This window comes from Narcine bancroftii, chromosome 13 (genome assembly GCF_036971445.1).
Source record: "Narcine bancroftii isolate sNarBan1 chromosome 13, sNarBan1.hap1, whole genome shotgun sequence".
NCBI lineage: Eukaryota > Metazoa > Chordata > Chondrichthyes > Torpediniformes > Narcinidae > Narcine > Narcine bancroftii.
Genome location: NC_091481.1, coordinates 79,953,644 through 79,979,450, shown reverse-complemented (window position 1 = coordinate 79,979,450; position 25,807 = coordinate 79,953,644).

The following is a 25,807-nucleotide window of genomic DNA, read 5'->3' as shown; positions in this document are numbered from 1 at the left end:
TATCTGCTCGTTCTTCCAAACATTCTCTCCCCGAACCACTGTATTTGTCTGTGAATTGGGCTGCACGTTTGCTTTTGATGTCGATCTAAGGGCATTCGTTTCTTCTTCTCGAGAGAGAGAGCCCCAAATTCTGCAAGTTTCACTGGGTGGGAGAAATGGACCATCTCGGAGCAGCCGCGGAGATGCAACTCGGGACTCGGCCCATCTGTCTCCCTCCCCCCCCCCCCCACACACACACACACACACCCGTTCAACCTGGTAATAGAGAGGGTGATGCACCTTCGATGTGGTGCATGGCGAAGATCGCGACTGCAACAGTCTTGCATTTCATTATTACTCATTACTCAAAATGGCAAACACCACAATCCAATGGCTTTTGGAACTACCTTTAGTTTGGAGCTCAAAAATGTTGTGCACATTTTTTGGTGTGTGATGAATCACACCGTTATACAATGCTTCTCAATGAAGCAAGTGTCAGTCAATCGGGATTCAATGGCTATAAATAGCGGCTCGCGGAAAAACAATCCAACTCTATCAAATTAGGTGAAGGACGATAAGACCTATTGCAAGGTCTGAAGGAATTTGTGTGCATATATTATTCATGTGGTGTAATGTTAGCCCAGCCATATTGAAAAGTTGAATGCAGAGACATCCTTTCGATCACTGGGCAAAGTGAAGACCCCTTTGCTGAGGCTCCGCTGCTGAGTTGAATTTTGCAGACGGTTCAAACCCAATCATTTGCCGGAATCGGAAAGGAAAGCGCACTTGAACAACTACAAGAGGAAAACACCCTCTTTATAAAATGATGATTTAAGGCGACAAACGCGGTGCTGTTAGATGAGGAAAGAGGATTTGTAGAGCGTTTTACCTTTGCAAGGAAACATTCAGCAGAATCCGGCGGCGGAAGGAGATGCCGGCTCTGCAGTAGATTCGCAGCTCCAATGAGTCTCAGCTCTCTCCCTCTCTGGCTGTATGTTGGAGGGGTGGGGCGAAATTCTGTCCCCTTGTGCGACCAGTACACAGAAAAACCACGGTGTTCGGGGTGGGGTTAACGGTAGCTTTGTATCGAAACTACAACTCGGTCAAATCTTCCCATTTCAGCCTTGATGTGGCTTTCAGCACCGCGGTCAGTTCCCGACTTCTTACCGCTGATGCTTTCAGCACCGCGGTCAGTTCCCGACTTCTTACCGCTGATGCTTTCAGCACCGCGGTCAGTTCCCGATATTCGCTCGCTCCAGCGGCACTTCCGAAGGCTTCCGTTCCTGACCGAGGGCACCAGACGTCGGGCAGCCTGAGGCTGGTGATTCTTGTCCTTGGCGGCACACGGCGCTAGAAGGAAAGGGCTCCCCGCGCCGTTCGCTCAGCCTCCAGGATAAGTCTCTCGCCCAGGAAGGTTCCAGTGAGCTGGAGGGAAACCAGGGGCATCCTCACTGTCAGTGCGGGGAGAACCCGAGCCTCAGCACAAGCCCAGATGCAAGCTGCACACCCCCTCACTGATCCCCGACTCACACCGCTCCCGATGTCCTTGCAAGCCCTGGGGTTATCCAGATGCGAGGCCGTCGCAAAACGCACAGGTTCCACAGCTGCACCAACATCTGGAACTGCAGCTCCCTCCCTTGCTGGTCCCCTCCCCTTAAACAAATCCTGGCTGCATCAGTCCTGATCTGGGAAGTGAGAGTCTCCGCATCCTCTGCACGAGTGGAACCAACTACGAGCTTTCATTGCCCGCCTCTCCCTTCCTCGGTTTGCCGATTACCAACAGCGCATAGTAAAACCCTTCAATGCTTCGGGACGGTCGCACAGAAACATGGACTGTTCGGGCTGGAGTTGGCAGGGGACTGGAATAAGTCGAGCAGCTCACATGTATATGAATGAGGGAGGCGTAGTTGGCGCGGTAGGAAGAGAGAGAAGGAGAGAGCTGGGTGAGGTTGGATAGAGATTTGCGGTAAGATTTATGGGGACAAAGACAGTTAGAGCACTGAGAAGTAACATTTGATTTGCAAAAACAAAAACGTTTGAACCATTTCTTTTTTTGTAATCAAGGCTTTATCTTTTTTTATATTAATTCCTTGGATCAGAACAAGACAGGCTAGGCATGATGTTATGACCCCAAAACCCAGCAGCAATAGATATTCACCAAGAAAAATGGTTACTTAAACAAAAGTTGCTTTAATTATCTTTAAACATGAAAATATAAACAAACTTTAACTTATCTATTAACCTAACCTAGCCCCCTTCTCATTCTAAGCGCACGTGTGTATACTTCAAAAAAGTTCTTTGATTCACAGTCCAATCTCACCTCCTTCTTCCAAGTTCACTGGTTGCAGGCAATTCTTATACTGGGCACAGAATTTAACATGTACAAAGTTTACCAGGCTTTGGTGCTCGAAAGGGAAATGGTTACCACTCAGGAAGATTCTTGTCAGTTTTCAGAGAGAGATTTGTTGTTCCAGGACATCCACAACTGATGTACTTCCATCAGCCATTCCAGTGTCTTGCTGACGAAACTTGCCCCCTCAGGGTTCTCCAGATGATCACCTCTTTCTTTCAGGTCACCACAGAATTCCTTTCTGTTTATTCCAAGTGAAACATTAGACAGCCAGTCCTCTGGAGCTTCTGTTTCAGTTCCAGCAAGCTTCTGCTGCTTGACAGTCAGAGATTGCTTTCTTTCTCTCTTACACACAGACTGACACTGACTCTCTGCTTGCAAAAAAAACCTGACCTTCTCCATCAAACAATGGGAGTCAATCTTCTGGTTCATCAGTTGTTTTTAAGTAGACAAGAACCCATCAGTGACCTCCCTCTGAGCATTCTTATGAAAAGCCATCATGTCTCCACTGTTGCCTTAAAGACAATAGTCTATTCATTCCACTACATCAGTCCCATTAGGCACTCTTCAAAGAGTCTGTAAAGTAACACTGTGGACATGTAGTCTCCAGTTTTTCAAATAAGTTCTGTTTTAAAGTGTTTGCATGTAAGCTACTCTAACCTTCCCCAATTTATCTCCCAAAAATATTTCTATATATTCTCTCACAATGATGTTTACCATCCTTCTCTAGTTCCTCCAGGAGATGCTGATGGTCAGCTTGCTTCAGTTGGGCTCCAGAGCACTTGTGGCCAACTGACTTTCCTACAGACGGTGGCGGGGTGGTGCTTAGTGGGGAGTTCTTTCTGCCACTTTCATTTATCTTCTGCTTGTTCCCATGGAAGAAACTTTAAATTTGCAGTTTCAAGCCAGATGATGGTTTCACATTTTGAGTGGTCAGAGACCAGGGATTCCCAAGGGATGAAGCATTTCCTGGTCCTCTTCCTATTCTCTTCCCATGGCAGGGCTTAGAGTAGAGGGCTTCATTTTACATTTTATTTATAAATTTAAAACCACAAATAATTTGTATCTTTTACAATATTGCAAGTCCATTTCAAATAGATGTGAAGTACATGAGTGAAGGCTGATGCCTATAATGGCAAGGGTTGGGTTCTCAACTCTCTGGAGTTTTTATTTCCCTTGTCCTGTGCATTGGCACCAGTGATGCAACCAGTGAGAATGTTCTTCATGGTGACTTTCCAAATCTTCTCAATATCCTCACAACATGTATCTGCTGATGAGGCTTCTTCTCTGATTGCATCAACATGGAGGAATAGAAGAAAGACCCCTCCCCCCATGTAAACCTCCCTCCCAACCCCCTACAAAGCAAAAACAGGATCTTCAACAGGAGCACTCCTTACGGTAAGGCTTCTTCTAATATACAGAGTCCTTTAAGAGAAAGGGAATGTTTGAGTTTCATTTAAATATTGTAAATATGGGCACCATAGTTTCCAAAATGAGGCCTTCTATCTTGAGCCTGATGTCAAACATGGTGAGTAGGTCAGCCAATCCCAGGAGCTGGCTAAATAGACTTACTGCATCATGTGATAGTACAGATTCTATCACCAATGTGTACATGTACAGATGGTAATGTAGGATGACTGTGATTGGCTGAGGGTGTAGCCACACCTACTGGCAGGTCTTAAAGGGTTGCTCCTAGCCAGACCAGGTCATTCTGGACTGGTTGACCTACATGTGATACGCTCCAGTCTTCTAGTTAATAAAAGCCTTGGATTGGATCAACAATCCTTCGGTTCTTTCGACACGCTCTACACATCAGTACTGGGAATGTTAGTCAGAGACAGGATGTAGAATATGGTTCCCTTCTTCTCCCAATTGACTTGGAGAACATTCTGAGGAGAACATTGTGGGGTGCCAATCTTGTGCTTTGAGACATCCCCTTTGGAGGTTCATGACTCCAAAACACAAAGGAGGGCGGCCACCACTGAAGCCAAGTGGTTAATGGGGTTTCTTTTTACCTAGGCTGATTAAGCTTAGTGCTTGCACGTTGGAGGTCTGATGAAGCTCAACACTGAGAGGTGGGAGGTGATCCAGTCTTAATGAGCTGTGTGTATTATGCAGCAATAATTATTCTGTGGATTTTCGGTTATGGGACCATTCCCATGGATCCTTGAGAGAGTAGAAAGATGATGACATTCAGCCTTTGCAAGTGTTTTATACATAAGAGCGTAGAGTCCTGCCAAAGGTAGTGGATACAGCCAAGGACGTCACAGGCAAAACCTTCCACACTATTGAATACATCTACAGAGAACACTGCTGTCAGAGAGCAGCAGCAATCATCAAAGTCCCTCACCGCCCAGCACACGCTCTGTTCTCGCTGCTGCCATCAGGAAAGAGGTCTCGGTGCCACAAGACTCGCACCACCAGGTTCAGGAGCGGCTACTCCCCTCCACCGTCAGACTCCTCAACGACCAACTCAATCAGGGACTCTTTGTTCTGCACTTTATTGATTTCTTTGTGTTCTCTCTGCATTGCTGGGTCAGTTGGTTTACATTTGTTATCTGCAGTTCTTTGTTTACATGTATGCGCTGTTTATGCATGGCCAATTAATGGTAATGCTGCCTGGCCCACAGGAAAGAAGATGTCTCAGAGTTGTATGTACTCTGACAATAAATTGGAAATCTGAAAATCAGAGCACAACCCAAACAGCGAACACAGATTCAAAGAGCTTTCGAGCCAGTTAGACCCAGCAACAATGAAATAACAGTGATATGTTTGGAGGTCAGACAGAGTGCGTGACGTGGATAGGAACCTGCAGCCCCGAGGTTCTTTCTGTTTGAAGTGTTGATTGTTTCATAGGATCATAAAGTATACAAACATGCCCTTCGGACCATCTGGGCCAGGCCAGCATTTTTGACATCTACACTAATACTATTTGCCCTCTTGAGGTCTGTATCCTTTTCTGCTTTGCCGATACAAGTGTCTGTCTAAGTGATAATAATAAGTACAGTGTAAACATGCCATAAATCCTGCTTAAACATTGTGATCATGGTTGATTCCACCATAATCTCTGGCAACACGTACCAGGTATCAATCACTCTCTGTGTTAAAAAGCTTTCAACTCCTTCCTTTCACATTAAATAAATGCCCCTCGGTTTTTGATACCAATCATATAGAGGAAATCTCTCTGACTCTATGAATGTCTCCTTTCATTTTATATATCACCATCAGGTTATCCTTATTTGACTTTAGGACAGTGGTTCTCAACCTTTTTCTTTCCACTCGCATCCCACCTTAAGCAATCCCGATGCCATCGGTGCTCTGTGATGAGTAAGGTGGGATGTGAGTGGGAAGGGAAGATTGAGAACCACTGCTCTAGACTCAATTGTTTCTGAAATATTTTACTTACTCGAGAAAAATTGTCGTGGGCCCATTTCCTTTGGAGTTGTGAAACCGTGCACATAATGGGTCAATGAGGTACGATTAAAACAATGGTTTTCAAACTTTTTTCCTTCCACTAACATAGAGGGTGATTGCCACATACGGCAGTGGAGGCCCAATCACTTGGAGAGTTGAAGCAAGAGATTAATGTATCTAATTGGTCAGGGGATATGGGGAAAAGGGTGGCAATTGGAATTAGGTGTGAGTATAGTTCATCTTAGGGTAGAGTCGCGGAACAAACTCAATGGGCCAAGTGGCCTCCTTCTGTTCCTTTATCTTGTGATCTTGTGACTAGGGACTTGAACCCTATGGTCTCTCTGTTCATCGGCCTTCATAGGGCCCTACCAATGTTTATGTCATATCTCTACTAGAGTTTTCAAAATGCATCACCTCACATACAATGGTGAGAATGTAAGTTTTCCAGTAGTAACCAAAGCAGAGAGCATTCCATTGTCAGCTTTGATAAGTCACCATGCACAACAACAACAACTCCATATTTGGATAGGACAGTGAAAGACTATTACCCATTGGGTAAGGGGCATGACCCTGAATAATGAATCTCAAGAGAAGTTTAAGAAATACTCACTTATATGGACCAGTCTGTTCAAACATTCTAGAAAACTGAAGGTCCCGACTGTATAAATATGTGACTCGTAAGACATGAGGCAGATGATGTTGGAGTGAGACTACCTCCTCGTGAAAGTGCTTCTTGCTGTAATGGAGTTCTCGTGCTTTGCAAACTGATTGCAAATTGGTTTTTGCCGCTGTACTTGTGTTTGTTTTTTAAGCAACTTTAACAATGGGAATAACTTCCATCTCCCATCATTCTGGCCAATTCTACATCTGAACTCGGTATAGCCTTAGACAACCTTTCTCGCTGTCCACAAGCTCCCTCAATCAATGTTCATTGAATACCAAGAAAACTAGAGCAAATTTTCCAGATGGTGGATATTACAGGCACAGTGCAGAGTGGTGGGTATGTCATTCTGGGGGTTTGGCTGTTGGAAATAGTATTAAGCTTCCATTTGTTGGAATGTTGCTCATGCACACAAGTGGAGAATCCTTTGTCATATTCCTGACATGCTGAGGAGATGATAGAAGGGCTGTTGGTTAAGGAGGTAGCTACTTGCTGTAGGATACTCAACCTCTGGTCTGCTCTTGTAGCCATGATGTTTCAATGTTAGTGTCGGGAGATTGGTAGGTCAATAAGTATCAAGTGTGGTATGTTAGATACAGGTTGTATCACTTTAATCCGGGGACGTTGGGACCTGACCATTGATAAATGACAGAAAATGACAGAAAACAGGAATTGATCGGTAAGGGAACCCCCTATGTAAACATATCAAAGCATAAAACAGGAAATAATACTGTGAGGTGGCACGGTTGGTGTAGCGGTTAGTGCAATGCCTTTACAGCGCCAGTGATTGGGATTGGGGGTCGAGTCCCACGCTGTCTGTAAGGAGTTTGAATGAATGGCGGCAGATTCAAACATGCCGGACCACAGGAGTTTCGGAAAAGAGAGGTAAAACCTTTATCTCCTGTTTCCGGATCTACGATGACTCCTAAAGTTGATCAATTTAATTGTCTTTAGTCAGCTATCTATTCTCCCCTGACCATCTCAAACCCATATTTTTCTTTAAAATACTCCTCTCCGTAGAACCATAGAACACTGCAGTGCAAAAACAGGCCATTTGGCCCTTCTAGTCTGTGCTGAAACATTATTCCACTAATCCCATTGACCTTCACCCAGCCCTTAACCCCTCTGACCTCTCTCATCCATGTATCTATCCAATTTATTCTTATAAATTCTTATAACTTAAGATTGATCCCACATTTACCTTGTTCCACACTCCCATCACTCACTGAGTGAAGAAGCTCCCCTAATGTTCCCACTAAACCTTTCTCCTTTCACCCTAAAGCCATGTCCTCTCATATTTATCACTTCTAATCTAAGTGGAAAGAGCCCACTCACATTTACTCTGTCTATACCCCTTGTAATTGTGTAAACCTCTATCAAATCTCCCCTCATTCTTCTACCCTCCAAGGAATAAAGTCCTAACCTGTTTAATCTTTCCCTGTGACTCAACTCTTGATAACCCAGCAACATCCTAGTAAATCTCTGCACTCTTTCAATCTTGCCGATATCCTTTCTGTAGTTAGATAACCAGAACTGCACACAATACTCCAAATTTGGCCTCACCAATGTCCTATACCACCTCACCGTAACATCCCAACTCCTGTACTCAATACTTTGATTTATGACGGCCAAGATTCCAAAAGCTTTCATTTCAACCCTGTCTACCTGTGACACCACTTTCAGGGAATTATGTGTCTGTATTCCCAGATCCCATTTTTACCTCCACACTCCTCAGTGACCATTTACTGTGTATGTCCTACCTTGGTTTGTCCTTCCAAAATGCAACACCTCACACTTGTCTGCATTAAATTCCATCTGCTATTTTTCAGCCCATTTTTACAGCTGATCCAGATCCCTCTGCAAGCTTTGAAAACCTTCCCCGCTGTCCACAACACCTCCAATCTTAGTGTCATCTGCAAACTTGCTGATCCAATTTCCTACATTAACATCCAGATCATTGATACAGATGACAAGCAACAATGGTCCCAGCTCTGATCCCTGAGGTACGCCACTAATCCCAGGCTTCCAGTCTGAGAAGCCACCATCCACTACCACTCTCGTGCCTTCTTCCGTTCAGGCAATTTTCAAATCCAGTTTGCAGTGTGAGAGGTACTATCAAAATGCAGATGTGGTTGATCATAGGTGATCGCCAGATTTTAGTCAGCTTTTTGACGAGATGGGGTGCCCCAATCACATCTTTGAAATATGATTTATTTGCAGGAACCTGTTTTGGAAGTGGCCTGAGGACCAGCCGAAGATGGTCATCAATATCCAGCTTTTCCTTCATCCTGTGGCAATAATATAGAAGATTTGAGATTATTTTATTGTCATGTAATAAAACTGAAATATGATATTACATGAAATTTTTGGGAAGAATAACCAAAATAGGAGGTGTCCAGAGAAGGGGAGGGCATTGACGAATACTGAGGAACAGAGGGATCTTGGAATAACAGTTCTGTGTTCCTTGAAGGTGGATTCCCATGTAGATAGGGTGGTGAAGAAGGCTTTTGGTATGCCGGCCTTTATAAATCATAGCATAGAATAAAGGAGCTGGGAGGTGATTTTGAGACTGTTTAAGGCTTTGATGAGGCCAAGTTTGGAGTATTGTGTGCAGTTCTGGTCTCCAAATTAGAGAAAGGATATAAATAAGGTAGAGAGGATGCAAAGAAGGTTTACAAAAATGTTGCCTGGATTGCAGTATCTTGAATATGGAGAAAGAATGATTTATTCGTTGGAGCATAGAAGATTGAGAGGGGATTTGATAGAGGTATTTCAAATTATGAGGGGAATAGATGGAGTAGATGTGAATAGACTCTTTCCCCTGAGGGTAGGGGAGATTGATACAAGGGGTCATAAGTCAAGGGTTAAAGGCCAAAACTTTAGGAGTAGTATAAGAGGAAGCTTCTTCACTCAGAGAGTCGGGGCTGAGTGGAATGATCTTCTGGAAGAGGTGGTTGGAGCAGGGTCAATTCTTTCATTTAAGAGGAGGTTGGATGAGTACATGGATGTGAGGGGGTTGGAGGGTTAAGGGCAAGGGAGTGGGTAGGTGGAACTAGTGGAGTTAACGTAAATCGGTGTAGACTAGAAGCGCCGATATGGCCTGTTTCCGTTCTGTAAATCGTTATATCGTTATATAGTCTACTATAAGGCAGACAAAGATTCATTAGGAGCAAAAGTTGTCCGCCGACCCTTACAGCCAGAGAAAGAGAAGCAAAAGAGAGTTCCCCCAAGGTCAACGACTGTCCATATCTTCACCTCCAACAATCTCACACACCCTTCAATCCAAACCATTAGCAACCCGAGCTCCCGATCCAATGTGATCAGGAAGCCTTCAGCACCCTCTTGCATCCTGGCTCAGATACCTGGGACCTCTCCAGCCAGTCCTCGGCCACCTCCAGCCTGGGGAGAGTCCTTTGACCACCGTCGCATCCTACGCAGGCACCTCCCTTGAGTCACCAACAGCCCCACCGCCTGTGCACTCTTTGGCCTCAGAGCCCGTCACCGGTCCGCCATCGCGGTCACCATCCCATGGGCCACCCCCTCCGCCTTGTCCTTCTCAAACAAGGAACAGCCTCCCCTGCTTTGCGGGTGCCCTGCTCCGATCCTCTGCTTCCCCGGGGTTTGCAACCCCATGCGGCCACTGCCAATCACAGGTTTTGAAATAAACCACCTTTAACAGACTATTGACAGCCGGTGCAGAGCCGACAGCAGTCGGACTGAGCGGTCAGGCACTGTGGGGGTAGCCCTGATACAGCCATTACACACTTTGTTCTAGGTAAATCATTATGACATGAAAGTAATGTACAAATGATAATTTACCCTGAACTTCCATAGATTGGAATTTGAACAGCCAGGGCAGGCTGGTTTCAATAACCATCTGCTCTTGGGATCATTGAACACAGAGATGTAGGAACTGAGGATAAAATAGAAAAAGCCTTGAGCAAGAAAGCAGATCAGAAGATTTTTTGTGTGTCTCTTGAACAAACTCATAAAGATGTGTTACATGCTCCTAGAAGCCACAAAGCTGTTCTAATTAACATCCGATCTCTGGAGTGAGATAAGTGACTGATTGGGAGTTGAACTGATGGTGAGAAAAATCAAATACTTGAAACCTGGTGACTGCTCCGCAGCCGGGCTGGGGCAAGATGCACTCGGAATGAATGCTCTGGAGTTGGGCAAACCAGAGGGCACGGTGGGGGGGGGGGGGGGCGGGAGGGGGGGACGGGTGGTGCTCCAGAGGCTTTGGCTCGATGCTGACCATGGGAGTTGCCCGTGCAGAGCATGGACATATTCACTGTGGTGATGAGATCCCCCCCCCCATCCCGAGGTTTCCCGCCACATCCTGCGGGTGGTTGGGTTAATCAGCCCCCCAGCGAGCGCAGGTGAGGGCTGGAAGCTGGGAGGGGTTGATGGGATGGTGGGGAGAATAGATAGCAGGGAATTTAGTGGGATTACGATGCTTCTTGATCTTCTCTTTCGCAAGGGGATACGGAAACCCGATGCCTTCTCTGGAGGGGAGTCCATGCTTATTCACTCTTTTTGCAAATGTTGAGACCCAGACGGCAATCTTTGATCTTTGTCCCCGTGAATAAGAACGTTTCTGCCCCTTGTACGTCTTGGCCTTCAGCTTCCTTTGTGGAGCAGAGCTTTTAATAATGATCCAACATAGGCATAATGGGCTGAATAGTCTCCCAGAACAATGTCTATTGAGCCTTCACTCCTTCAATCGCACTACCCAAATGTGTCTTTTTATTGACCAAAAATAGACTTGATTCACAATAAATTATTTACAAAAAGGAAAAACTGTCCAGTCTCTTAGTGAGTGTTGTGTCCATACATTCCCATCAGTACACATTTTTACAAAAGCTCTCTCTTTTCACCATTGCCCCCACTGTGGCACCTTGTTGTTGTTTCCCCTTCTGCTGCTTGAGGGGGCTTCCCCTCAGTCTCAGCCCCTCAGTGACTTCCCCACAGTGCCCACTCATTGGTGGCGCCAAGCCTCAGCACACCCCCCTGCAGCCAGGAAAGTGCCATTCGGCTCCGTTCCCTCGCCTACACCTTCACGTGAGACAACTCACAGTGACCGCCTCCGATAGTTGCTGAGGTGTGGCAGCCCACACTCTCGTGTGAAAGTATAAATGCATCCTGAATAAAAATGTTCAGGTTAACCTGTCCTCCAAAAGCAGGGACCAACTACCGTTTCTGGCCTTTGTAACCAAGCGATCTTTCCTCCAAACCCCATCGTTGACCCTGTGTCTTGAAAGTGATCTAATTTTCTTGTTGGAATCATTCTGATAAAGTGTTGGCAAATCTTAGGGTAAATAGCCCTGGCCTAGAGGAGGTGAAATGAACTGAGGGCTTTATGGGTTAAGAAATAGAAAGATAAAATATTGGAAAGCAGAACAGATCAATAGTTCTTGACAGTGCGATAACGTAGGAGGTAATTTACGAGGCTTTATTTAGAGGCCTGGACTAATGAAGTGAAACGAGAAAGTCTGCAGACACTGTGAACACATAGAAATGCTGGAGGAGCTCAGCCAGTCTCGCAGCGTCCAAGGGAGGTAAAGATATATGATCGACGTTTCGGGCCTGAGCCCTTCCTCAAGGAATGACTGAAAAAGCAGGTGTCTGAAACAAAGGCAGCGGGAAGATTTGGAGGGGGAGAAGTACAGACCAATGGAAAAAAAATGTGTTTATTGGATATGATAAGAGGAAAGAATTGATTTTTGCTCTGTAAAAGGAGAGAAAAGGGAAGGGATGTTATTGGTCTTCTTTCGGTTCGAAGTAGATACCTTGTTGTGCAGTTCATCTGTGGACGCGAAGGTGACTTTGCAGTCCCAGACTGGAAGCGCAGAGTCTAACACAACGGGGGCACTGCAAGTCTGTTTTTGCTGCTCTGTGTTCACAATTTTCCATCAGGTTTTGGCGGTGCCTGCCTTCAAGACTGGTGTAGGCTTCATAGCACAGGGCTCGCCAGCAGGTTCTGTCGGCAGCCGCAGCTTCTCGTTCTCTTGGCTGGTTGCCACAGTAGCGAAGGGTTTCCTTCACAGCATCTTTATAGCGCTTGCGTGGACAACCTTGAGGTCCCCTTCTGGTCTTCAGTTTAGCCGGTGAGGCATATGGTGGTCGTCCATTTCTAATGACGTGTCCCACCCACCACATCTGGGCACTAATGATCAGGAACTCAATGCTGGTGGGCCCAACCCCTCCAGGTCTTGCCAGTGGATGCCAAGGATGGAACAGAGGGCACGCATGTGGAATTTCTCCAGTTGTTTGTTGTGCCGTCGGCACGGAGTCCAGGTCTCACATCCATCTAGTAGAGAAGGGATGGCCACGGCTCTGTAGACTTTCAGCTTTGTGGAGATGCGGGCGTTGTGTGGGAGGAAACCAGAGCCACCCCCCCACGGGAAAAGCCCACGCAGGCACGGGGAGAACGCACGAACTCCTTACGGACATCACAGGATTCGAATACCGATCCCGATCACTGGACCTGGAACAGCATCGCGCTGAACAACCGAGCTGTGCTCCAACATGCGCGAGGTCTCAGTCTGACAGTGCATGAGACCATTGATAGACATGTCGGAAGGGGAATGGGGTGGGGAATTGGCACTGGGAGATCCACGCTATTGGACTAATGAACTGAGGTCAAAGGTTCAAATCTTACCATGGGAGCTGGGAATATAAATTATTAATTCTTCTTTGTTCTTTGGCTTGGCTTCGCGGACGAAGATTTACGGAGGGGGTAAAAAGTCCACGTCAGCTGCAGGCTCGTTTGTGGCTGACAAGTCCGATGTGGGACAGGCAGACACGGTTGCAGCGGAAAATTGGATGGTTGGGGTTGGGTTTTTCCTCCTTTGCCTTTTGTTCGTGAGGTGGGGTAATGCGGAATGACGCAAATGCTTATTCATAACGGCACCTAGATGGCGATTAAAACCCATCTGGCCTAGTACTGTTCTTTAGATTAGTGTTCTGTCTGAAGTGGGACATCAGGGTAACTCTTAATTGAAATGGCTTAACAATACCTGGTGCTTAGGTGTAATTTGGATGGGCTAATAAGAAATGGCTCACCAAGACAGCTGACTATGTAAATTTAGAAAGACCGAAAGAACGGAAGGGAGAATTGGATCAGCAACTTTGCAGACTGGAGGTCTTGTGGACAGAAAAGGAGGCTTGCAGAGCTTGCAGAAGGACCATCTGGAAGAATGGGAGATGGAATTTAATGCAGGCAAGTGTGAGGTGTTGCATTTTGGAAGAGCAAACCGATAAAGGACGGCCACGGTGAATGGCAGGGCACTGGGGAGTGCGACAGAACGGAGGGATCTGGGAATACAGACACAATTCCCTGAAAGTGGCATCACAGGTGGTTAGGGTTGTAAAGAGAGCTTTTGGCACATTGACCTTCATACATCAGAGTATTGAGTAGAGGAGTGGTAAAGTTCTATAAGAAATTGGTGAGGCCAAATTTGAAGTATTGTACACAGTTTTGGTTCAGCATGGACTAGAAGGGCCAGTAATTGTTATATGGCTATAATGACTGGAAAGATATCAATAAAATAGAAGGAATGTCGAGAAGATATAAATGCCGAACCATTTGTTTTGCCTCGTCCCCCTGACCTGCACCCAGCCCATAGCCCACCATACTTCTCCCATCCATGTACCTGACAAAATTCTTCTTAAATGCTAAGACTGAACCAACATTCACCACTTCAGCTGGAAGCTCGTTCCACACTCCCACCACTCTTTCTGTGAAGAGGTTCCCTCTCGTGTTCCCCCTAAACTTTTCCCCTTTCACCCGTGTTCTTTGGGTTAAAACAGGTTAAGCAGATTAGGACTGGAGCGTAGAAGAATGAGGGGTGATTTGATATTTAAAATTATGAGGGCTCGAGGCAGAGCAAACAGAAGGAGGCTTCTTTCCACTCAGGGTAGGCGAGATACAACCAGAGAACGTGGGTTAAGGGTGAAAGGGGGAAAGTTTAGGGGGGGAACTTGAGAGGGAACTTCTTCACGGAAAGACTGGTGGGAGTGCGGAACGAGCTTCCAGCTGAAGTGGTGAATGCGGGCTCAATTTTAGCATTTAAGGAGAATTTTCGACAGGTCCATGGATGGGAGAGGTATGGAGGGATATGGGCTGGGTGCAGATCAGAGGGACTAGGCTAAAGAAAAAGGGTTCAGCACAGGGCTGAAGGGGCCTGTTTCTGTGCCAGAATGTTCTATGGAGATCCTGGGGCAGAAGGATTCATTGCAGTCCAGTCGTTCAATGGGAGAGGCTTGTAAGGATTTATCTGTGGCCAAATCAGTGAATCAAGAATCAGACAAAACATTAGGTTAGACAGAGAGATCAACCCCCTGGTTCCATGCAGAGGAACACTGGCTTCCCCCGAGCTAAAAATAAGGACTGCTTGTGGCAGTAACAACAATCAGAATCAGAATTTATTGTCACGAACAAGTCGTGAAATTTGATGTTTTGCGGCAGCGTCACAGGGCAAACATTCGCATTATATTCCTCTTGTAACAATTACTGGAGAAAATAAATAAATAGAAATAATTGTGCTTGAATTGTGCTCGTCTTCAGGCTCCTGTATCTTTTCCCCGATGGTAGCAGAGTGAAGAGGGCACGGCCTGGGTGGTGGGGGTAGGGTCTTTGAAGATAGAGGCGGCTTTGTTAAGACACCGCCTCATGCAGACATCCTCGATGAGGCGGAGCCTGGTGCCTGTGCTCAGATCCAGCGTCTGTGCATTGTTTGAAGCCTCACAAACATTGTCATTCCAGCAGATGGAATGAAGGCAAAGTGTTCAATAAATTACAATACAATCTATGACTTATTAAATACTCAGCTAATGTAATAAAACATTGAAAGTGCATTGCAACCTGCTAACTGTTACCTACAAAATGTTTGCACAGTGTGCTCTTGTTAAGTGTGAAACTGATGTTCTGCAGTTTGCTAAACACTTCTTTTGAGTATCCACTTATAAACACTAGATCTAAATCAAACCACCGTACTGAAAGCCAATTTGTGTTGATAAATATTCTTTTCTATTTATACTAATATTTCAGGACTCGATAAATCAATTGTGATCAAGTGCTGTTCAGAAGTCCTCGTCTCCCCTTGGGAGTCAGAAGATGGTCCCATCAAGCCCCGCTCCAGACATTTGAGCACATAATCCAGGTCATCGCTGTCAAAGTCTTTCCCCCCTCCACTGTAGCAAGGTCTGCCTGCCACCTCAGACTAAAGTGCTCGCTGTTTCGAAAAGGCACGGGACAGTTGGCCCAGTCCAACAAATACCCTGGACAACAATTTTTTTTCTTTGAAAAGTTTGTTTCTGAAATAAAATGGCAATTATGATAGACAACGTCAAGCTGAACGCAACAATAATTTGCTGTATCATGTAGGAAGCTGGAGAAACATTCGATTAACTTTTATTGAATTTTGCACGTTTAATCGCCTCATGACGCTGACACATTGCATTCGTTCAACTGACCTAAAAATGTTTTACTGCTCATTTTCATTAGTACTCAGCACCTGATGCCTCTCGTGCCAGTGTCCAACAACAGTCGGCCGGCATCGATGGATTCCAGTTGCACCGATACTGCTTTTACACTGTGGATTCCTGTTCCGAAATGACGACACCCAAGCTTTCATCCTGGTCAGACTCATTTATTCTGCAGAATACTCGAGCCGTCTGCCCACTGCTGCTACAGAGATGCTTCTCTGGAGTCGGCAGGCAGAGAATCTCTCACTTCTTTCTGACATCTTTCCTTTGTTCGGTCTGGTTACGTTTGGCCCAGTCAAAAGTTAACCCATTACATTTTCACCCAATACAATTGCTTCTACATTAGGTTACAAACGTAAGATTGGCAGCCTCTTATCAGACATTGCTCAAGTTGTTTGGTTCAAAATAAATTCCTGTCTGGCTATGTTCTCACTTGCTTTTAACCCGTTCCTTCCTCACCACGGTCGCAATGTCCTGGTGAAACCTTTCACCATGTTCGTCACTGAGATCAGCAGGGAAGACGTCCAAGTGCGAATGCAGGACATGAATTTTCAATGACATGTTGCACATATGTGCTTGAAGTAGACTTAAAATATGACAGGGAGTCACAAAAATAGGTTATAGCTAAATAACTGTATGTGTTAGGAACATTTTAAGGTGATCTTCGTGCTCAGCAGCCCAAAATTCATAAAGTACACCCAAAAGTGTTCAGGAAGAAAAATCTTCCTTGCCCCATAACATTGAACACTCAAGCAATATAAAGTGGTTTGGGTCATTGTTGTGGGATCTTGCTGTGCACAGATTAGTAGCGTCAACAATGGATGCAGTTGAAAAAGGGTTTCTCAGCAGGGTTGGATATTCTGAGGGCCAGGGAAGGTGGTGATGAGCAGGCCCCTCCTTCACTTCTCTTTGTTGGAGGGGCGTCATGGACCATCTGGGGGGTTAAACAAGCAGTTGGCAGATGGTCGGAGACTAACATGGTACATAAAAGTACTAGAGGAACTCGGCCACAGGAAGTACTAGCCAGTCAACATTATGGGCCTGAGCCCTTCTGCAGTGTAGTGGAAAATCAGGCCCGACAAAGAAGGTGGGGGGGGGGGGGGGGGGGTAGGAGGGAGAAAGGACCTGAGGTGGCCGGGTGAACGGGACATAGATCTGAGAAAAGTGCTCTGCGTAAGGAGAAGGAAGGGGGTTGGGAGCTAACAGAAGGCAGACAGGGGGATGAAGTGAAGAGAGCGACCGGGGGGGGGAGGGATAACCAGAAATGAGAGATGCCAGTGTCGATGCCAAGGTGGGATGCGAGGCATTGCTCTTCCAATTTATGCGTGGCTTCAACCTGGCAGTAAATGACGCCGTGGACAGGCAAGTCAGTGCAATGACACGGTGTGGAATTGGAGAGATGCTCCCCACTCTTGCAAAGGTGCTCAACCAAGTAATCGCCCCACTTTGCATCCAGTCTCCCTGATGTAGAGGAGGCCGCGTCGGCAAGGTGAGCGTTACTTCACTTGGAAGGACAGCTTGGCGATCCAAATAGTGGTGAGAGGGGAACTGTGGGTGCATGTGGCTTATAAGAAACCCCTGCAGCGAAGCATCAGTCACGATCCATACTGTCACGCCCCTTAAGATTGTTACACATTTCAGTGACTATTCTAAAGCCATGAGAGTACAACTCCAGACTGCTTCATTTCCGCACAATCTTTCCAGGATCAATCTGGCGAGCTCCTACTAAGGCAAATATTCCCCTCATTGGTCTGGAAACGGAGCAGATTCACCACTACCCCATATAATTGGAACAAACTACCTCTCCTCGTTATGTGCATGGGATCTTGCTGTGCTTAAATGAGCATCATGGGAGCCTTTTGGCATCCTAAAGACAAAACTGCACTCAGAGGCCAGGAACGGTCTGTCGGGTTGGGCAGGGAAGATGTCACAAATACATTCCAATGCTCCCAATCGGTTCATGGCAGCCCCGGAATCAATAACTCCGATTGCATCCATCAGCGCAAGACATCAGTGATTCAAGGAGTAAGCCTCACCTCCATCCGTCCACCGCCAGGTGAAGGATCGAGAGGGAACTGCATGTGCACCATTGAAGATTAAAGCACAATCCTGGAGAAACTCAGCAGGTCAAACAACATGTTTATAGAGTATCTATAGATAGATGCCAGATAAGTGAATTTTCCGATTGCTTGAGATTGCATATTGCGTGAATGACAAACTAACAGCGAGGGCCCCCAGTTTTAAACTTCCGTTTTCTTTACCTATTTATTTTCCCGCGATTTTTTTTTTGCCGGTTGCTTGAATTCCGGAATTTCTTTACTTAGAGCAAAGGTAAAGATACATAACCAACATTTCGGGCTTGAGCCCTTCATCAAGGGACGAGCAAAATGTAGGCAATGCGCCCAGATAAAATGGTGGGATTGCGTCCCTCCCCCTGCCCCTCCCTCTCCTCCACCATTTTGTTCAGGCACCTGCCTACATTTTGCTCGCACCTTGATGAAGGGCTCAGGCGTCTTTGCTTTTTCTACATAAAAGACGCAGTTTTTCCTGCCGAGCTTCTCCACATTTGTACTTTTACTTCAACCACGGTGTCTGCAGACGTTCGTCCTATAGGTTATTCGTTTCTGCGCCCATTCATCCTTCGACATTATCACTGTTTGTGGTGCAGTTAGTGCAATGCTGTTACAGCACCAGCGATCCTGGTTCGAATCTGGCACTATCTGTAAGTAGCTTGTACGTTCTCCCCGTGTCTGTATGGGTGACTTTCGGGTGCTCTGGTTTCCTCCCACCCTTGAGGAGGGGTTGTAATTTAATTGGACTAGAAGGCCATAAGGGCCCATTACTGTACTATAAGTCTAAATTGTTTTTAAAAACATTTCATTATCAACAGTCTTTCAGTCTCAGATTGATTCTACATTAGTTGCTCGTATGGTTAAGAAATTAGCTCATGGATAGGAAGGAGAGACAAACCGTGAATGGTTCTTTGTCAGACAGCTCGGAGATAGTCAGCTGAGGTGTTGGTGCTGAGGCCATTGCATAATGTTGAGTTAGATTTGGTCGTCGGGGGTATCAGGTGAATGAGAGTGTGGCCATGAGGACCATTGTACGCTTCAAAGGACCTGGCTGGCATCATCCCCTTGGTTCCTACCCCTGTGACTGCAGGAGATGCTCCACTTGCACCCACACCTCCTCCCTTGTCAGCATTTGGGGCCTCAAACAGCCCTACCAAGTGTAGCCACACTTAACTTGTGAATCTGTAGGGGTCGCCTACTGCAGCCGTTGCTCCCGTTGTGGTCCCCTTTACATCAGAGAGACTGGACGCAGACTGGGGAGATTGCTTCGTTGCGCACCTCGGATCTGTCCGCTGCAATAGCTTGGATCTCCCAGTGGCCACCCACTTCAATTCCCTGACCCATTCCCTTGCTGACATAGTCTTGTGTATCACCAGACTGAGACCACCTGCAAATTCTGCCTGGCCACCCTCCAATCGAATGACATTAACTTCGACTTCTCTGGTTTCTGTTTGCCTGCCCTTTCTCCTGCCAGCCCCCCTCCTTCTCCTTCTCAGTAGCTCTGTCCCTCTCTCTTCCCTTTTTCCTCGGTCTCCTTTCACAGAGCCAAAAGCACACCCCCTCCAACAAATCCCCATCCCAATCTCACTTTTCCTCTTTCCTGCATCCTATCCATATCCAATTATCACCTTTTGTCTGTTGGTCGGTGCTAATCCTTCCCATCTCCTCAGCCTTTTAATTCAGGAGCCTGTCTGCTTTTTATTTGTACCTTAAAGAAGGGCTCAGGCCCGAGACGTCAGTAATATATCTTTGCCTCCTATGGATACTGCGAGACCTGCTGAGTTCCTCCAGGATTTCTTCTTTTTTTACCACAGAAAAACCCCTGTTACCCAGAATTCAAGCAACCAGCAAAAAAATTGTGAAAAATAAACAGGTAAAAAATACAGAAGTTTAAAAATGGCACGCCCGCCGTTAGTTCCCCAATCATGCAACCTCAAGCAACTGGAAATTTTACTTCCACAGCATCTACCAATGGTGCTGGATACCAGGGGTTTTATTGTACTATTAAAGCAACTTAAATGTGCGCCCTATTTAATTTTAGTGCAGAGAAGTGCGAAGACAGAAGGCTGAAAAATAAAAAGGACCAGGGTGGTCATAGAGCAATGTGCCTGACTGGTTTGTTCTGCAAAGGGCTCGCACCGACTCAATGGGCCAAATGTCCTCCTCCTGCACCGTGGGTGATTCTCTGGTTCAGCTCAGTGATTAACAAATTTTCCCAATTTATTGTAGATTCTTCCTGCCTCATCAGATAGAAGTCAGCCGCAACTAACTGTAGCTTTCCATTTCTCTCCTTTGAACATTGCAGTAAATCAATGCTGATGGCCATTCAATAAATGAGTTCGCACCGTCCAGATGGTCACTAAATCTGGCCCATTATTCATACATTACTCAATATTAAATAAATGTAGTGTCTCCCCTATTGATTTCAGGAACTATTGTGGCAAAAACCTGTGCTTGAACACTCTCTAGAAATCTAGTCCCGATCAAACCCATGCTAGTCTGTTTTACCCAGACGCTAAAATGATCCATTAAAACAATTAGATCTGAGTAACACACATTTTGTATACTCAGGAGTTTCTGTACAACTCCCACTAAATGCAAATCTTTTATCTAGTTTTGAATTCTACTCATACAATGCACACTTGCTGCTCACCTCTCATGGTCCTAACTGAAGGGATTTCATCATGAATTAAGTCAGGTCACCTTTATTTGCCATACCTACCATAATTGCACAGTAAGGACAAGATAGCGTTTCTCCAGGACACAACAAAAACTAATCCATGATATACTAGCGCACCTATGTTCTAGGAATAGAGGAGCCTGATGGCTTGGGGGGAAAAAAAAACTGTTGCACCAATCTGGACGTGTGGGCCCAAATGCTACGGTGCCTCCTTCCAGATGGCAGAAGAGTTTACAAGAGGGGTGTGAAAAATCCTTTCACAATGTTACTTGCCTTCCGCATCCGTCGTACACTGTCAATGTCCGTCACGCTAGGAAGAGGGGTCCCAGTGATCTTCTCTGCTGACCTCACTCTCCTCTGTAGGATCTTACGGTCTGAGATGGTAGAGTTTCCAAACCAGGCGGTGATGCAGTTGCACAGGATGCTCTCGATAGAATGCGGAGAGGAGGGAGGGCAGGAGATGGACCTTCCTCGGTCTTCACAGGAAGTAGAGGCGCTGCTGGTGTTAAGGAACCAGGTGAGGTTCTCCACTAAGAGCTCTTGACGGCTTCAATGGTAGAACCATCAATGGTCAGCGGAGAGTGATTCCCCCACCCCCCCCACCCCCACCCCCCGGGGATCCTCCTGAAGTCAACAACCATCTCTTTTGTTTTATTAACATTCATATACACAGGCTGTTGGCTCTGCACCAGCATTCCTTATTTTCCAGATGGGTGAGGGCTAGATGGAGGGTGGTGGCAAACAGTTGAATTACCAAGATATTCTCTTCCTTTCTAGAACAGTACTCACAGGAAGAGGACCCTGTGGCCACTTCCAACCTGGGCGAACCAACTGCCTGGATATTTTGCAGACCATTGCAACTTCTTGTTGCGATGGTCAAGACTGCCCAACTGCTTCAAAAAGGCATTCACCCTACCAGTCAGTGGCCAAGAGGAGTAAGATGATCTGCCTCAATGACTAGTGGCAGGTGGCACTGACAGCTACTGTAATGAAGTGCTTTGATTGGTTACGGAACAGATAAAGTCTCTGGAAGGGCCTGGACGCGCTTCAATTTGCCCATTATTACAATAGGTCAACAGCAGATGCCACCTCGTTGACCCTCCACTCTGTGTTTGATTGTGCAGACCACAGGAAAACCTACGTAAGGCTGCTTTAAATGTAAGTGTACGCCAATTAACCTTCAGGCCCTGAACATTTTGAAGGGTGGGAGGAAACTGGAGCACCTGGAGGAAACCCACTCAGACACAGGTGGGGGGGGGAAACGTACAAATTCCTTTCAGAGAGCGCCGGATTCGAACCCGGGATGCTGGCCCTGCAAAAGCGTTGGGCTAATCACAACGTTGGACATCGACTGCAGCCCAGCATTCAACACCATCAAGCCAGCCAAGATTAGGGACAAAGTAAAGGATATGGGGCTCTGTTTGCCCTTCAGCTTCATTTTCGGCAGACCCCGATCAGTGTAGTTTGGCAACACCATCTCCTCTTCGCACAACGACCTCACTCCCACTGCTGCCTGTGACAACAGGTTTCACAGATTCGCGACCCTCTGATGAAAGAAATTTTTCCACGCCTCTGTTTCAAATTGTCACCCTTTTATTCTGAAGTTATACCCTCTTGTCCTAGACTCCCCTACCATGGGAAACTTCCTTGCCACATCGCCTCTTTCAGCCTCCATTAGGTCCCACCCTCACCCTCAAGAACTGACAGTCGTTTTTCATATGCTAAGCCTTTCATTCCTGCTATCATTCCAGAAAATCTCCAAAGCCAGCGTGTGTTTTCTCAAATAAGGAGCCCAAAATTGTACGCAATCCTCCAAGTGAAGTCTCACCATTGCTGTATAGAATCTGAAGCATGACATCTGGCGTTAGGGGAGCAATTAGCTCAACGCCTTTACAGCACCAGCGATCGGGACCGGGCCGGGTAAGGAATTTATACATAATCCCCGTGTCGGCGCGGGTTATCTCCAGGGCCTCCAGGCTTCCACCGTTTGAAGACATACCGGGGCCGTAGGTTAATGAGATGTAAATTGGCCGGCACGGACACGTGGACCGAAATGTCCTGTTACTGTATTGCACGTCTAAAAATTAAAATGCCCCTGCTCTGATATGCTATTTGCCTAGACCAGAAATGAGGAGCTTGCAGAGGGGTCAGGGTGTTAAGGGCTACTTTCACAGCAAGAGATGTCCAAATCAGTGATAAAGCAATCAGTGAAAACCTTCAATCAAGGGTGAAATTGCACAATGGCGCGACAGTCACTTCCCCCACAGTGACACAGGTAGATGCCAATGGACGTGTTATATTTAATTTGAAAATGACTCAAGCAGCATCCTCCTGAGCAGAGCCTATACTGCACTGTCTGGAAGAGAAAAAAAATCATTCTGATCTCAAGTGCAGCTCTCCTTTTGTATCACCTCACCCTGATGCGAGCAGTAATTCATTGAAGACGGATCGAAGTTGGAAAGATTACTGATAAACTGTGTGGATGGGAACTTTGATGTGATCCACATTTCTTGCTGTTTGAAGGTAATGCCTTCATCGAGAACTTTAGAGCAGAATCTGTCCCTTCTGCTTCTTAAGCCTGTACTGGGCGGTGTGGAACTGCTCTCCGACGGCAGCATTCCCGATAGATGTTCTCGGTGGTGGGCAGGGTTTTGCCCATAATATCCTGGGCTGTGTCCACTACTTCTTTTGCAAGGTTTTACGCTCAGGAGCATTGGTGCCCCTGTACCAGAGCACGTTGTAGCCGGTCAGCGCACTGTTCACTGCCCATCAGTAGAAATTTGGCAGGGTATATGATGTCGTACCAAATCTCCGCAAACTCCTGAGGAAAGAGAAGCACTAATGTGCTTTCCTCATGAGGCTATCTGTGTGCTGGGTCCAGGAAAGATCCTCAGAGTTAGTGGCTCCCAAGTACTTGTACGCCAAGTCCCAAGAAGCGTAATAGCCTGAATATGCCTGAAATTGTTTGATCTCGGAAGCTAAGCCTGGTCAGTTCTTGGAGGGGAGACTTCCTGGGAACACCAGGGCCTGTAGGTTTCTGTGAAAGGCGCTGGACAAGTGGCAACTCTCTGTCTGCCTTACGGTGGACAAACATCAAAGAATTTCATGTATGTTACATTCTAAATGTAGCATTACCTGACAATAATGGTATCTTTACCTTTACTTAATGTCTTCACCCTCTCCACTTCCCATCCCCCAATGATCACTGGATCGTACACCTCTTCCCTTCCTGAAGTCAACAATCAGCTCCTTGGTTTTGGTGACATTGAGTGCGAGGTTGTTGGTGGTGCACCATTCAGCCAAGTTTTCAATCCCCCTCCTGTATCCTGATGCCTGACCCCGTTATATGCAACTCACTACCGTGGTAACATCAGCAAATCTGTCGATATGCTGTTGTCAATGGGAGAGCAGCGCTGCGGGCCTCATGCAGCCTGCTGGATCGTCGTGTTCGTCCTTCATTTTGTGAGGCCCCCCCAGGGGGCTGCAGGGGGGTGCCGCCACAGCATGTCACATTCTAAATGTAGAATTATGTGGCAATAATGGAACCTTTACCCTTTTATCTGTCCAAGATTCTCTTAAATGCAACCAATGTTTCAGCTTGCACCACCATCCCCTGCAGGCGCCCACAACTCTCTGTGTATAAAACTTACCCCTGATGTCTCCCCTAAACTTCCCTCCCCTAACTTTGTACAGGTATCCTCTGGTGTTGGCTGATCCTGCCCTGGGGAACAGGTGCTGGCTGTCCACCCTATCTATGCCTCTCGTAATCTTGTAGACCTCTATCACGTCTCCTCTCATCCTTTTAGGCTCCAAAGTGAAAAGACCCATTTCTGCTAACCTTGCCTCATAAGACTTGTTTCCCAATCCAGGCAACATCCTGGTAAATCTCCTCTGGCCCCCTCTCCATAGCTTCCACATCTTTAAGCCGCTTTCAGGTGGCCAGAATACCTCAACGTAAAGCCGCCTAAAGTATCCGAATGCGGCTGTTGGGAGGCCACCTGAAAGTGGAGAACCCTGACCCTGACCCGAGGTGTACTTACCCAACCCTCCTCGGGTAGGTGCATTCACCTGAAAGCGGGCGGTACTACGGCCACAGTCGACAGGAGCCAGCGTTTGCTCCGCGGCGCCTCTCCCCATTGCAGACCTTTCAGGTGCCAGAACAGCGCCTTCAGCGCTGCCACCTGAATGTCGCTTCACACACACCCACAGCTGGCTCCAGAGCCGGCTATTCCACCTGAAAGCTGACGAGAACGGAACAATAAGTGTGGTCTCGCCTAAGATTTGTAGACCTCTCTACTCCTGAATTCAATCCCCCTATTAATGAAGTCCAGCATCCCCACCAGTGTAATCGGACTCTTCCTGTAAAGTAACAGCCTGATCAGAACACAGCAGCCAAGCTGTGACCTCACTGTTTTTATACAAACCTCCCTGACAGTAGCTTTCACACATAAATCAAAAAACCAGGGTACCAATTGGCCATTGGCAGACACACTTGATGAATTTGAGATGAAGACGAGGATCCAGCATGCCCGCATCCCTTCTCCGACAACCACCACCCCCCCATCCCCCCCCAACACACACTCCAGCATCAGAAGCGTATCACCTACAGAAAAGAAAAAACGATGAACAGTTTGAAATTTGAGATAAATACAATTATTTCACAAATCCACTGAAGCAAAGACATTATAATTCAGTCTCGTTGCTTGAGTTACAAGAAGATAATTAGAGGTTAATTATAACACATTCACCCTTTGTTTTTGAAAAATCTTAAATGAATGAAGTTTTGGCTTTCATGTGCGAGGTTGAGAAAAGCTTCAGGAAACAGGATAAAAATATATTACCCACCGACTGTTCAGCACCTTCAGAGAGCAAAGGCTAATTCCAAGCTGCGGTGTGGGGTGAAGAGTCTTGTTCTGGTCGTGAGCTATTGTGATAAATAAAATGCTAATCAACAGCCGGCCACCCCTGGGGTAAAACACGAATCTCTGCAGACACCGTGGTTGAAGTAAAAACATACACAACGCTGGAGAAACTCGGCAGGGTCAAACAGGTAAAAATATAGAATGGACATTTCGGGCTAGAGCCCTCCATCAAGGAAGGCCGTATCTCCCAAACCTACCGCCAAGAGGGACAGGGCCTTCAGGTGCAGGAGAACACCA